Raw genomic sequence first — 15,823 nt, forward strand, 5'->3', positions numbered from 1 at the left:
TGGACCCTACTACAGTTTAACCAGCTCAGCTATAGACTACACCAGCATGACTAGTATCTATGTGGACCCTACTACAGTTTAACCAGCTCAGCTATAGACTACACCAGCATGACTAGTATCTATGTGGACCCTACTACAGTTTAACCAGCTCAGCTATAGACTACACCAGCATGACTAGTATCTATGTGGACCCTACTACAGTTTAACCAGCTCAGCTATAGACTACACCAGCATGACTAGTATCTATGTGGAGCCTACTACAGTTTAACCAGCTCAGCTATAGACTACACCAGCATGACTAGTATCTATGTGGAGCCTACTACAGTTTAACCAGCTCAGCTATAGACTACACCAGCATGACTAGTATCTATGTGGACCCTACTACAGTTTAACCAGCTCAGCTATAGACTACACCAGCATGACTAGTATCTATGTGGACCCTACTACAGTTTAACCAGCTCAGCTATAGACTACACCAGCATGACTAGTATCTATGTGGACCCTACTACAGTTTAACCAGCTCAGCTATAGACTACACCAGCATGACTAGTATCTATGTGGACCCTACTACAGTTTAACCAGCTCAGCTATAGACTACACCAGCATGACTAGTATCTATGTGGACCCTACTACAGTTTAACCAGCTCAGCTATAGACTACACCAGCATGACTAGTATCTATGTGGACCCTACTACAGTTTAACCAGCTCAGCTATAGACTACACCAGCATGACTAGTATCTATGTGGACCCTACTACAGTTTAACCAGCTCAGCTATAGACTACACCAGCATGACTAGTATCTATGTGGACCCTACTACAGTTTAACCAGCTCAGCTATAGACTACACCAGCATGACTAGTATCTATGTGGACCCTACTACAGTATAACCAGCTCAGCTATAGACTACACCAGCATGACTAGTATCTATGTGGACCCTACTACAGTATAACCAGCTCAGCTATAGACTACACCAGCATGACTAGTATCTATGTGGACCCTACTACAGTTTAACCAGCTCAGCTATAGACTACACCAGCATGACTAGTATCTATGTGGACCCTACTACAGTTTAACCAGCTCAGCTATAGACTACACCAGCATGACTAGTATCTATGTGGACCCTACTACAGTTTAACCAGCTCAGCTATAGACTACACCAGCATGACTAGTATCTATGTGGACCCTACTACAGTTTAACCAGCTCAGCTATAGACTACACCAGCATGACTAGTATCTATGTGGACCCTACTACAGTTTAACCAGCTCAGCTATAGACTACACCAGCATGACTAGTATCTATGTGGACCCTACTACAGTTTAACCAGCTCAGCTATAGACTACACCAGCATGACTAGTAACTATGTGGACCCTACTACAGTTTAACCAGCTCAGCTATAGAATACACCAGCATGACTAGTATCTATGTGGACCCATTACAGTTTAACCAGCTCAGCAGTACCAGAGAGCATAAACCCAGGATAGAGGGGCTGAGTGAATGTGGTCTGGACTCTGTGGAGGAGGGTCATTGTGTCAGAGACACTGTAGAAGGACAGAGTACCTGCCTTGTGATCCAGGTACACTCCTACTCTGGAGGACTGAGGGCCTGATACTTTAGTCACAACATTATTGTGTATGAAACAATAACCATCACTATAGCAATGTAAACTCCAGGACTTGTTATTGTGTCCAAATCCACCATCTGACCCTGTTCTGCTGATGTCTTTATATGAGACTGCTGTATAAACATCACCTCTCAACTCCACCTCCCAGTAACAGCGTCCAGACAGACCCTCTCTACACAGAACCTGACAGTAGTTGGTGAATCTGTCTGGATGGTAAGGATATGGTTGGACTTGGCATTTATTGGTCACCTTTCTGTTCCCTTTAGACAGAGAGAGGCGTGTGTGTGCTGTGTTTGGGTCCAGTGTGAGCTGACAGGAATCTGGGAGAAGAGCAGAGCAGAGACCAATGAGGGGAGTCAGAACAATAAGTTAAGTCAGATACTGTATCTACCCTGTCTTTGATTAGAGCACAGCAGAGATCAAATCAGAGAAATATGAGGAGTCAGATAGATACCCAGTCTTTGATTAGATATACTATTGCTATATATTTCTAGAGGGATTGTTAGGAGTGTCAGTAAAAAGAGACTGTTAGTTACTTCACAATAAAGAGACTCACATTGTAACAACTGTTCTCTGGTCTTGGGCTCTGGAGGCAGTACAACATCCACTATATTCACTACAGACACACAAACACATTGACAGAGAGAGGGAATGTTATCATCATACCATATTCCACATGTATATGACTAGTAGGGAACTTTCAATGGTCTAAACTTGATGTTCTTATTGTTTTCAACACACCTGTAGTGGAGATCTTGGTCCATTCTCCTTTAAGGAAGTCTTCTAGTTTCTCTCTCAGTTCAGACACAGTCTTACTCACATCTCCAAAGTACTGAAGAGGACGGACAACGATGCTGGGTAAGTCTGAAGATACACTGATACTGGAGAGAGACTGATAACTCTGGAGAGAGAGAGACAGAGAGAGAGAGAGAGAGAGAGAGAGGGACGGACAGAGAGAGAGAGAGGGGGACCGAGAGAGAGACAGAGAGGGACACAGAGGGACAAAGAGAGAGAGATGGGGACAGAGAGAGGGAAACAGAGAGAGGGGGGACACAGAGAGAGAGGGGGACACAGAGAGAGAGGGGGACACGGAGACAGAGGGACACAGAGGGACACACAGAGACAGAGGGACACAGAGAGAGAGAGGGACACAGAGAGAGAGAGGGACACAGAGAGAGAGAGGGACACAGAGAGAGAGGGGGACACAGAGACAGAGGGGGACACAGAGACAGAGGGGGACACAGAGAGAGAGGGGGACACAGAGAGAGAGGGGGACACAGAGAGAGAGGGGGACACGGAGAGAGAGAGGGGGACACGGAGAGAGAGGGGGACACGGAGAGAGAGGGGGACACGGAGAGAGAGGGGGACACGGAGAGAGAGGGGGACACAGAGACAGAGGGGGACACAGAGACAGAGGGGGACACAGAGACAGAGGGGGACACAGAGACAGAGGGGGACACAGAGAGAGAGAGGGACACAGAAAGAGAGGGACACAAAGAGACGTGACAGAGAGAGAGGGACACAGACGGACACAGAGAGAGAGGGACACAGACGGACAAAGAGAGAGAGGGACACAGACGGACAAAGAGAGAGAGGGACAAAGAGGGACAAAGAGAGAGAGGGACAAAGAGAGAGAGGGACAGCGAGAGGGACAGCGAGAGAGAGGGGGACACAGAGAGAGAGAGAGGGGGACAGAGAGGGACACAGAGAGAGAGGGGGACAGAGAGGGACACAGAGAGAGAGAGGGGGACACAGAGAGAGAGAGGGGGACACAGAGAGAGAGAAAGGGACAGAGAGAGAGACAGAGAGGGACACAGAGAGAAAGGGACACAGAGGGGGACAGAGAGAGAGGGACAAAGAGGGACAAAGAGAGAGAGGGACAAAGAGAGAGGGACAAAGAGAGAGAGGGACAAAGAGAGACAATGAGAGAGGGACAAAGAGAGAGGGACAGAGAGGGAGAGGGACAGAGAGGGACAAAGAGGGAGGGACAAAGAGGGACAAAGAGGGAGAGGGACAGAGAGGGAGAGATGGGGACAGAGAGAGGGAGAGAGATGGGGACAGAGAGAGGGAGAGAGATGGGGACAGAGAGAGGGAGAGAGATGGGGACAGAGAGAGGGAGAGAGATGGGGACAGAGAGAGGGAGAGAGATGGGGACAGAGAGAGGGAGAGAGATGGGGACAGAGAGAGGGAGAGAGATGGGGACAGAGAGAGGGACAGAGAGAGAGGGGGGCACAGAGAGAGAGGGGGACACAGAGAGACAGGGGGACACAGAGACAAGGACACAAAGAGAGGTGACAGAGACAGGTACACAGAGAGAGAGGGACAGAGACGGACAAACAAAGAGAGGGACAAAGATGGACAAAGAGAGAGAGGGACAAAGAGGGACAAAGAGAGACAAAGAATGAGAGGGACAAAGAGGGACAAAGAGAGAGAGGGACAAAGAGAGAGAGAGGGACAGACAGAGAGGGACAGAGATATAGAGGGACAGAGACAGAGCGGGACAAAGAGAGAGGGACAGAGAGAGAGAGAGAGACACACAGAGAGAGGGACACAGAGAGAGGGACACAGAGAGAGGGACAAAGAGAGACACAGAGAGAGGGACAAATAGGGACAAAGAGAGAGAGGGACAGAGAGGGAGAGGGGGACAGAGAGAGAGAGGGGGACAGAGAGAGGGGGGGACACAGAGAGAGGGGGGGACACAGAGAGAGGGGGGGACACAGAGAGAGGGGGGGACACAGAGAGAGGGGGGACACAGAGAGAGGGGGGACACAGAGAGAGGGGGGACACAGAGAGAGGGGGGACACAGAGAGAGGGGGGGACACAGAGAGAGGGACACAGAGAGAGGGACACAGAGAGAGGGACAAAGAGGGACAGAGAGAGAGCGAGGGGGACACAGAGAGAGAGAGAGGGGGACACAGAGAGAGAGAGGGGGACACAGAGAGAGAGAGGGGGACAGAGAGAGAGGGGGACAGAGAGAGAGGGACAGAGAGAGAGACGGACAAAGAGGGACAAAGAGGGACAGAGGGACAGAGACAGAGCGAGGGACACAGACAGAGCGAGGGACACAGACAGAGAGAGGGACACAGACAGAGAGAGGGACACAGACAGAGAGAGGGACACAGACAGAGAGAGGGACACAGACAGAGAGAGGGACACAGACAGAGAGAGGGACACAGACAGAGAGAGAGAGGGACAGAGAGAGAGAGGGACAGAGAGAGAGAGGGACAGAGAGAGAGAGGGACAGAGAGAGAGAGGGACAGAGAGAGAGAGGGACAGAGGGACAAAGAGGAACAGAGAGAGAGAGGGACAGGGAGAGGGACAGGGACAGAGAGACAGACAGGACAACATAATGATTGAGATGAATAGTTTCACATTAAGTTAATTTCATATCACATGTAACAAGACAGTTTAGTTACCTGGAGGAAATGGATGTGATCCTCTGTGTGTGAGAGCTGCTCCAGCTCAGTGCTTCTCTTCCTCAGCTCAGCTATCTCCTGCTTCAGTTGCTCCAGGAGTCCTTCAGCTTGACTCACTTGAGCCTTCTCTTGGGCTCTGATCAGCTGCTTCACCTCAGAGCTCCTTCTCTCAATAGAGCGGATCAGCTCAGTAAAGATCTGATCACTGTCCTCCACTGCTGCCTGTGCAGAGCGCTGTTAAGAGAGGGAGACAGAGAGAGAGAGACAGAGAGAGAGAAACAGAGAGACAGAGACAGTAGGTAGTTACCATTTTAGAAAATCATGGGACATTGTCTTTGGTTGCATGCTATTTTATGTCAATCATATTGCTCCTTGTAGCCTATTACTGATGCTACGTGGTCTTATGCTGCCATCTATTGGAAATATTTACCAATTAAAAGTTATTAATTCACGTAAAGACATTGGTGAGGCAGCTGAGAAATAAAGTGTATTTAATTCGAGAGATCAGTCTCAAACCTGCCCCACCTATCCCACGCCAATTGTTGGACTTTCACATAGAGGTTACTATGTCACCCAGTTCAAACCACATTTAACATATAAAACAAATGAGTCTTGTTTATCAAGTGTTCTGCCTTGCAATAATAAATATAATAAAATAACTAATAAAAAGCAAATGCTTACATAGGTTTTATTTAAAAAAATAACAAATGTTATTTAGTACTAAAACGGTATTTACTAACATAATATTATTACTAAAATAGTTGTAGGCTACCCTACCCTAGAATTAGGGTTCAGGCTAAAATAGGTTATACGTAGGGTTAGAGTTTCTGTACAGCACTTTGTGACATCTGCTGATGTAAAAAGGGCTTCATAAATACATTTGATTGATTGTTAGGTTCAGGGTATTTAAAGAGAAAAACTGTATGGGTTTATATCTCTTGCTCCTCCCTGTGGTCTTCTGTGGGTACTACATACCTCATTCACCACACTTGATAGGCTCATAATCTGAGGTAGCAACTGAGTCAGAGCTACAAATCAATGAGCTCCACCTATCCATTTGGTTTACAACTCAGTGAACCTGCGCAGCAATCTCTCTATTTGATGTCTACGAACCAACAGATTTCAACGATTATCATATTACCCAGCAGCCATTTAGAAACAACAAATCTGTTTAAATCGGACACATCTTGAAAAAGAGGACAGGGACATACGTTTTGTTTAGGTTTTAAACCTTTTTCTGAAATACAATATGTTTAAACATGTTTAACGTTTGATGTCTTTGCACCAACCATCTGTTCTACTCACTAACACTGTAGGTCACTACAACGTGTAACCAGGTGAACAGTGAGCTTCCTCACCAAGTAGCTGTAACCTAGTTAACAATAAGTTACCTGAGGTAAACCTACAAGGTTAACGTGGGCTGGAAGAGAATTACTTCAAAACCACAGCAAACAGCTGGGACATATGCTAATATTATATCACTGGGCTCCTTGGCGGATAGTTTCATCAGAAAATATTTGTAAAAAATGTCCACACTATCTGTGCTAACAAACCCTGTGTACCACCCCTCCCCTGTTTAACCTTGAATTTAGTTCAGAAAACCACTTGGAAATGGACCAAAACGAACCAACTCTTTACGGATCTGTTCGTCCGTAATAAACGGAGGCAGATTAGACACCACTACTCTTGTCGAAATCAGCACCAACACACCCCTCACATAAATCATACTGGTAACTAGCCTGGCAACAAGACTCACCTTTTACATTACCACAACCACCGCCTTGTTCATTCTGGATACAGAGTGTATATGTTCCTCTCCCACCTGTTCACCGACCATGATCAATAATTCCTCCACACCATTCTCCAGAACGCACCTGAAGAGACAGCGTTTCTTCTCCACTCGGTTGAGGACATCACACCTCCCAAACAAACTACCCTACTCCCCCCTCAACTCTAACCGATAAACAGTGGAAACTAACAAATAAACCCTTAACAACTACAAAATACATTTGGAAAATACGCAAAAAGAATAGTAGCCCTCCTCAGGAACCACAACACCTTCTTCTTCTATGATATAATGGCGGTCCGCAAATCAACGTTAAAGGTGCATGGCGCCACCTACTGTGCTGGAGTGTGTTCAATCACGGTTTACACCATTTCTAAATCCTCCTACCTAACCCAGTACTTCTGAGAAAATAAAAAAGAGCCCTACTAACTTCTAATAGACCCTCCACCATCCCCCACATCCCTTCCAACCCCCCCCAACCCCATCCAACCTCAATGACCCTACACTTCAATCTTTCCCTCTCTTCAACATCCTTACAACAATATAACAACACATGTTCCACCGTTTCATTGACAATACCCTCCAGACACAAACCATTCACATGCTGCCAACCAGATGTAAGGACCAGGTCAATGTACAATGTCCTAAACACAATCGAGTAAACACCACTTCTTCCTTCCTAATCTGACCTTTGAACCTTGGTCCACCGACCTTTAGAGGACATATAAATGCCGTCCCTTGTGCTCAGAGTCCCATCTCTTCTGCCACACATCTATCAAAATGTCTCTGATCTTACATTTGTCCTGACCTCTACCCAGTGGAACATTAATATATATTATATCTTGTTTTAAAGCTCTTTTAGCTAACTGGTCTACAATTTCATTCCCTTCCACACCTGAATGTGTTTGGACCCAGCAGAATCTCACTACTACACCCATTCTCTCATTTCTCCATAATAACATTGATACCTACAACTGTTTAACCAAAACCACTGCCTTGTCTACTAATCTAGAACAGTAGCAGTGGGATGCTCAACCTCACAGCCTTGCAACCCAATAAGATAATGACAATTTATTATGCCGTATACCCAAAGGCATCTCACCTGCCTCCACTAGTAAGACACATACAGATGTTGATTTAAATGCACCAATACATATCCTTAAAGCTATATACTGGATTCTGTCCAGCTTAAGTCTTTGCCGCCGTCCCATAAACTATACACCTGTAATCAATTGTCGTCCTGATCAGAGCTCTATAAATATCCATCAATGATTGTCTGTCAGCATCCCATTCATAACCAGAGACCCACACAACCAACTACCACGAAAGTGATGGAATGAGAGAGAGAGAGAGAGACATCGTTACAACACTGTACATAGACGTAATATAACGTTTCTTCTTCTTTGGAGTTTAACGGCGGTTGGCATCCAATATGTTGTATTACTGCCCCCAACTGGACAATAATATACATCTATTTTAGATTGTAATACAAAATGGGAAAAGGGGAAATTATGATAATACTAAATAACACCATGCCAACTAACCCTACACTCATTAAAAACCCACTACCCCATTCCACTACTTTGACCCTATCTGCTCCTGCACCATGCCAACTAACCCTACACTCATTAAAAACCCACTACCCCATTCCACTACTTTGACCCTATCTGCTCCTGCACCATGCCAATGACCTGGGATGACGGGACACCACCACTCAACACACCCTGGAACTCTTCTGAAGTCAAATCTCATATGACCAAATACTTCTCTGGTTCTGAGCTCTTCTCCACACCTTCTACCTCACTTAACTCTCCCTCATTCATTTCCATTTCACCTCCAGAACTCAGTCAGGCGCACGGCTCTCTCTGTTTGCTCTTGAATTATAACATTTGAAATGTCTCTATTCTTTTGAAAATAAATGTTGTGTAATGTTTACTGTTCATTCATGCCTGTTTATTATCTACTTCACTTGCTTTGGCATAGTAAAGATATGTTTCCCATGCCAATAAAGATCTTTGAATTGAATTGAGAGAGAGAGAGAGAGCTCCATGTTAATGTATTGGGGACATGAGTCAGCCATGGTTACTCATGGTTATGTGATGAGGTAGCCCCGCCTGCGACTTCTAAATCAGCGTCGGCCCAATAGGGAATGTTCTCTTGGTGTAATGGTCAAGATGTTGGTTTCTCCTGCAGTAGACCTGGGTTCATATCCTGTCAGTTACATTAAGCAGTCTATTCTCTTAAAGGGGTCCAGACAGCCTGTTCCCAACAGTGGGGTCAGTTGGATTGGATAGGGGCCCCTCTCTCTCTCTCTGACTAGAGGAGAGAAGTGAAATGGTGTGTCTCCTCTGGTCAACAATACTCACCTTGAAAGACTCCACAGCCTGTTGGAGCTCCTTCAGCTCCTTCTTTCTCTCCTGGAATCTCTGCTGGACCTTCTGCTGACTCATCCCCAGCTGCCTCTGTGGAGAATCACTCTTCAATGAGATATCAAGCTTTAATTGTCCAGTAGATCAATAGTATAGTAATGTGACATAGGGCCCAAAGAGAGTAAGGATTCAAATGTATCTGTGTGAAATGATATTATTATGTTGCTATGTGAATGATTAAAGTTTTACAGTCGGCCTTCATGTATCAATGAGTTGAGACTGAACGTTGGACTCATTAAAGAGCATTCAGAATGATAATGTTGTTTGACTTTAGAAAATGGAGATACATTTGGGTTAACATATCAATATAATCAAGGTTTGTGTTCATATTTGTTCTGCTGAGGATCCATTTCATTTGAATGATCTCATATTCAAACAGCCTTAGTTCCTACTGTATATTTAGTTATTTGTTTATCAGACAGTCACCAACAAGTTGTTCTGGTCTTACCTGTTTCTCAGTCCTCTCTGCTGCAGCTGACACTGTATCATGGCCTTTATGTTCATCCATTGTACACAGATAACAGATACACTGCTGATCGGTACGACAGTAAACCTCCAGCAGTTTGTCATGATGAGAGCAGATCTTCTCCTGTAGTTGTGCGGTGGCTTTGACCAGCTTGTGCTTCTTCAAAGCAAGAGATTCATAGTGAGATTGGAGGTGAGTCTCACAGTAAGAGGCCAGACATGCCAGACAGGACATGAGGGCTTTCTGCTTTCTGGTCCCAGTGCAGACATCACACGCCACATCTCCAGGTCCAGCACAGCACAGAGCAGGAGGGGGAGCAGCCTGGAGTCCTGTCTTCTTCAGTTTCTCCACCAGCTCAGCCAACATGTTATTTTTCCTCAGATTAGGCCTTGGAGTGAAGGTCTCTCTGCACTGAGGACAGCTATAGACCGCTTTCAGAACATCCTGATCCCAGCAGTCCTTAATACAGATTCTACAGTAATTGTGTCCACAGGGGATGGTGACCGGCTCTTTCAGTAGATCCAGACAGAACAACAGAACAACAGAACTGGTCCTGGTCCAGTAGAACTCCCTGCTGAGCCATTTGGACGGTTGTTCACTCTCACACAGACAGACGAGACAGAGACTCAGATCAGTTTCGTTTCCACAGAAGAGAGTTTGTGAAGGGGAGGGACTTCCTGGTTCTGCCAGAGGGCTGGGGTTAGAGGGAGGGAAGGAGGGAGTGAGAGAGGGAGGGGTTAGAGGAAGGGAAGGAGAGAGAGAAAACTGCAGACAAAGTTGAGAAGGAGAGAAATATTTTAGTTCCTAGGTTAGGACCCTTAATATGGAATACATTAAATAGAGTGGTTAGAATATATAAAGGGTAACAGTTTCTATGAAGTACATATCTATAATGCTTTTAGTGAATGTTGTAATGTCTTAAAGTGATATGCTGTGATACTAACTATAAGCCTCCATAATAACTCAGGCGTGGTTGTAAAACTGTACAATGTGTTATAGATAATTAGCTACAATGGGGGGAGGGGGGACTTGAAATGGATACAATGTACTGGAGGTGAAATGAATACTGGATGTATTGACTGATCATTGAGAATGATGGAACACTTTACATTACAGTGTGTTTATTGGTGTGTAATTGTTCCTGTTAGTACAGTGGTGTAACAAGTACTGTGATGCCTCATTCTTCCACTGTACTAGCAGCAGTAACCCTAACCAGTAATAAGGCTACTGGAATGGAAAGTGGTACAGGAAATATAAAGTAAGGATTTATACATGTCATCTATGATATACTGTATGTAATGATATGTCTTCTAGATGGTGTTCTATACTGTATGTAATGATATGTCTCTGTCTTCTAGATGGTGTTCTATACTGTATGTAATGATATGTCTCTGTCTTCTAGATGGTGTTCTATACTGTATGTAATGATATGTCTTCTAGATGGTGTTCTATACTGTATGTAATGATATGTCTCTGTCTTCTAGATGGTGTTCTATACTGAATGTAATGATATGTCTCTGTCTTCTAGATGGTGTTCTATACTGTATGTAATGATATGTCTTCTAGATGGTGTTCTATACTGTATGTAATGATATGTCTCTGTCTTCTAGATGGTGTTCTATACTGTATGTAATGATATGTCTCTGTCTTCTAGATGGTGTTCTATACTGTATGTAATGATATGTCTTCTAGATGGTGTTCTATACTGTATGTAATGATATGTCTTCTAGATGGTGTTCTGTACTGTATGTAATGATATGTCTCTGTCTTCTAGATGGTGTTCTATACTGTATGTAATGATATGTCTCTGTCTTCTAGATGGTGTTCTATACTGTATGTAATGATATGTCTTCTAGATGGTGTTCTATACTGTATGTAATGATATGTCTTCTAGATGGTGTTCTATACTGTATGTAATGATATGTCTCTGTCTTCTAGATGGTGTTCTATACTGTATGTAATGATATGTCTTCTAGATGGTGTCTATACTGTATGTAATGATATGTCTCTGTCTTCTAGATGGTGTTCTATACTGTATGTAATGATATGTCTTCTAGATCGTGTTCTATACTGTATGTAATGATATGTCTCTGTCTTCTAGATGGTGTTCTATACTGTATTTAATAATGATATGTCTCTGTCTTCTAGATGGTGTTCTATACTGTATGTAATGATATGTCTCTGTCTTCTAGATGGTGTTCTATACTGTATGTAATGATATGTCTCTGTCTTCTAGATGGTGTTCTATACTGTATGTAATGATATGTCTTTGTCTTCTAGATGGTGTTCTATACTGTATGTAATGATATGTCTTCTAGATGGTGTTCTATACTGTATGTAATGATATGTCTCTGTCTTCTAGATGGTGTCTATACTGTACGTAATGATATGTCTCTGTCTTCTAGATGGTGTTCTATACTGTATGTAATGATATGTCTTCTAGATGGTGTTCTATACTGTATGTAATGATATGTCTCTGTCTTCTAGATGGTGTTCTATACTGTATGTAATGATATGTCGCTGTCTTCTAGATGGTGTTCTATACTGTATGTAATGATATGTCTTCTAGATGGTGTTCTATACTGTATGTAATGATATGTCTCTGTCTTCTAGATGGTGTTCTATACTGTATGTAATGATATGTCTCTGTCTTCTAGATGGTGTTCTATACTGTATGTAATGATATGTCTCTGTCTTCTAGATGGTGTTCTATACTGTATGTAATGATATGTCTTCTAGATGGTGTTCTATACTGTATGTAATGATATGTCTTCTAGATGGTGTTCTATACTGTATGTAATGATATGTCGCTGTCTTCTAGATGGTGTTCTATACTGTATGTAATGATATGTCTCTGTCTTCTAGATGGTGTCTATACTGTATGTAATGATATGTCTTCTAGATGGTGTTCTATACTGTATGTAATGATATGTCTTCTAGATGGTGTTCTATACTGTATGTAATGATATGTCTCTGTCTTCTAGATGGTGTTCTATACTGTATGTAATGATATGTCTTCTAGATGGTGTTCTATACTGTATGTAATGATATGTCTTCTAGATGGTGTTCTATACTGTATGTAATGATATGTCTTCTAGATGGTGTTCTATACTGTATGTAATGATATGTCTCTGTCTTCTAGATGGTGTTCTATACTGTATGTAATGATATGTCTCTGTCTTCTAGATGGTGTTCTATACTGTATGTAATGATATGTCTCTGTCTTCTAGATGGTGTTCTATACTGTATGTAATGATATGTCTCTGTCTTCTAGATGGTGTTCTATACTGTATGTAATGATATGTCTTCTAGATGGTGTTCTATACTGTATGTAATGATATGTCTCTGTCTTCTAGATGGTGTTCTATACTGTATGTAATGATATGTCTCTGTCTTCTAGATGGTGTTCTATACTGTATGTAATGATATGTCTTCTAGATGGTGTTCTATACTGTATGTAATGATATGTCTTCTAGATGGTGTTCTATACTGTATGTAATGATATGTCTTCTAGATGGTGTTCTATACTGTATGTAATGATATGTCTTCTAGATGGTGTTCTATACTGTATGTAATGATATGTCTCTGTCTTCTAGATGGTGTTCTATACTGTATGTAATGATATGTCTCTGTCTTCTAGATGGTGTTCTATACTGTATGTAATGATATGTCTTCTAGATGGTGTTCTATACTGTATGTAATGATATGTCTTCTAGATGGTGTTCTATACTGTATGTAATGATATGTCTCTGTCTTCTAGATGGTGTTCTATACTGTATGTAATGATATGTCTCTGTCTTCTAGATGGTGTTCTATACTGTATGTAATGATATGTCTCTGTCTTCTAGATGGTGTTCTATACTGTATGTAATGATATGTCTTCTAGATGGTGTTCTATACTGTATGTAATGATATGTCTCTGTCTTCTAGATGGTGTTCTATACTGTATGTAATGATATGTCTCTGTCTTCTAGATGGTGTTCTATACTGTATGAATTCTGAGGATTTAAAATATGAATATATTAGAATCTATGTTGTTAATAAAGTTGTTAAAGTTGTTATTGTTTCACTAAAAACGTTTCATTTTGGGACCAAAAGGTGATCAAACATATTCTTTCTGTCTAGAAAACAAACAACAAATGTTGTCAATGTTTCTGTCTTATTTCAGCTGTTATTCTACACTTCAACGTGCTCCACTTTTCTGTTGATCGTTGAAGAAACAATGTTATTCAATGTAACAGAGTGATCTATCACAGTGTCAGACTGTTACATAGACATTAATCATGGTTCCTTTCCATGTCAATGTAACAGAGTGATCTATCACAGTGTCAGACTGTTACATAGACATTAATCATGGTTCCTTTCCATGTCAATGTAACAGAGTGATCTATCACAGTGACAGACTGTTACATAGACATTAATCATGGTTCCTTTCCATGTCAATGTAACAGAGTGATCTATCACAGTGTCAGACTGTTACATAGACATTAATCATGGTTCCTTTCCATGTCAATATGGATTTGTAATAACACTGTGTTATAATAGTGCTTTGACCAAGAAGCTGCTGGGAAACACGTCAGCAATTCATATCATTGAAGGGAATTAATCTGCTGGGAAATATGTCAACAATTCATATCATTGAATGGAATTAATCTGCTGGGAAATATGTCAGCAATTCATATCATTGAATGGAATTAATCTGCTGGGAAATATGTCAACAATTCATATCATTGAATGGAATTAATCTGCTGGGAAACACGTCAACAATTCATATCATTGAAGGGAATGAATCTGGCCCTTGGTTCTCTATGGTGTTGTAGGTCAGGCCCTGACCATAGAGAGCCCTTGGTTCTCTATGGTGTTGTAGGTCAGGCCCTGAACATAGAGAGCCCTTGGTTCTCTATGGTGTTGTAGGTCAGGGCCCTGACCATAGAGAGCCCTTGGTTCTCTATGGTGTTGTAGGTCAGGGCCCTGACCATAGAGAGCCCTTGGTTCTCTATGGTGTTGTAGGTCAGGGCCCTGACCATAGAGAGTCCTTGGTTCTCTATGGTGTTGTAGGTCAGGGCCCTGACCATAGAGAGCCCTTGGTTCTCTATGGTGTTGTAGGTCAGGGCCCTGACCATAGAGAGTCCTTGGTTCTCTATGGTGTTGTAGGTCAGGGCCCTGACCATAGAGAGCCCTTGGTTCTCTATGGTGTTGTAGGTCAGGGCCCTGACCATAGAGAGCCCTTGGTTCTCTATGGTGTTGTAGGTCAGGGCGTGACTAGGGGGTGTTCTAGTCTATTATAATTCTATGTTTGGGTTTGAGTATGGTTCCTAATTAGAGGCAGCTGATTATCGTTGTCTCTAATTGGGGATCATACTTAAGGAGTCCCTGTTCCCACCTGCATTGTGGGATATTGATTTGGTTAGTGCTTTGTGCGCTCCGTGACTGCACGTTTGTTATATTCTTTGTTGTTTTGTTGTAAGTTTCACTATTAAATATAATGTGGAACTCTACGCACGCTGCGCCTTGGTCCACTCATTTCAACAATCGTGACAAATAGTATTTGAACCCAGGTCAGTAGTGGATGATGTTGGTGTATTGGTACTGAATATACCAGAGATGGAGACAGGACAGACTGGAACAGAACCAGTGAGACCCAGACCAAGACTCAAACACTAGAGACCTCTAGACCCATGTGGCTCACCTGTAATGAGACCAAGACCAGTTTAAATGTGTCTCACCCTTAATGTGTCTAACCTGTAAGGAGACCAAGACCAGTTTAAATGTGTCTCACCTGTAATGAGACCAAGACCAGTTTAAATGTGTCTAACCTGTAATGAGACCAAGACCAGTTTAAATGTGTCTCACCTGTAATGAGACCGAGACCAGTTTAAATGTGGACCAATGAGACCCAGAGTGTGAACATTAATACTAGTGTGATGATGATGCTGTCAGTTCAGCATATAGTGGTGAGGTTCAGAGTTGGTCATTAGTCCTCATAGGGGATGGTTTCATTCTATGGAGCAGCAGTGGTCTCCATGACATTGTGCATGTTAGAGATCAACTCCATTACAATCAACTGAGAAGAATAACTCATCAACAAGTCACCTTTCATCTC

The 15,823-nt window shown here is 42.8% G+C and overlaps 1 pseudogene; it reads right to left on the bottom strand.

Annotated features, from left to right (window-relative positions):
- Positions 1–1,417: 1,417 nt before the first annotated feature.
- On the bottom strand, positions 1,418–10,303 carry LOC123731778 (tripartite motif-containing protein 16-like; annotated as a pseudogene).
- Positions 10,304–15,823: the final 5,520 nt, after the last annotated feature.

The sequence above is a fragment of the Salmo salar genome, unplaced genomic scaffold, assembly GCF_905237065.1.
Source record: "Salmo salar unplaced genomic scaffold, Ssal_v3.1, whole genome shotgun sequence".
NCBI lineage: Eukaryota > Metazoa > Chordata > Actinopteri > Salmoniformes > Salmonidae > Salmo > Salmo salar.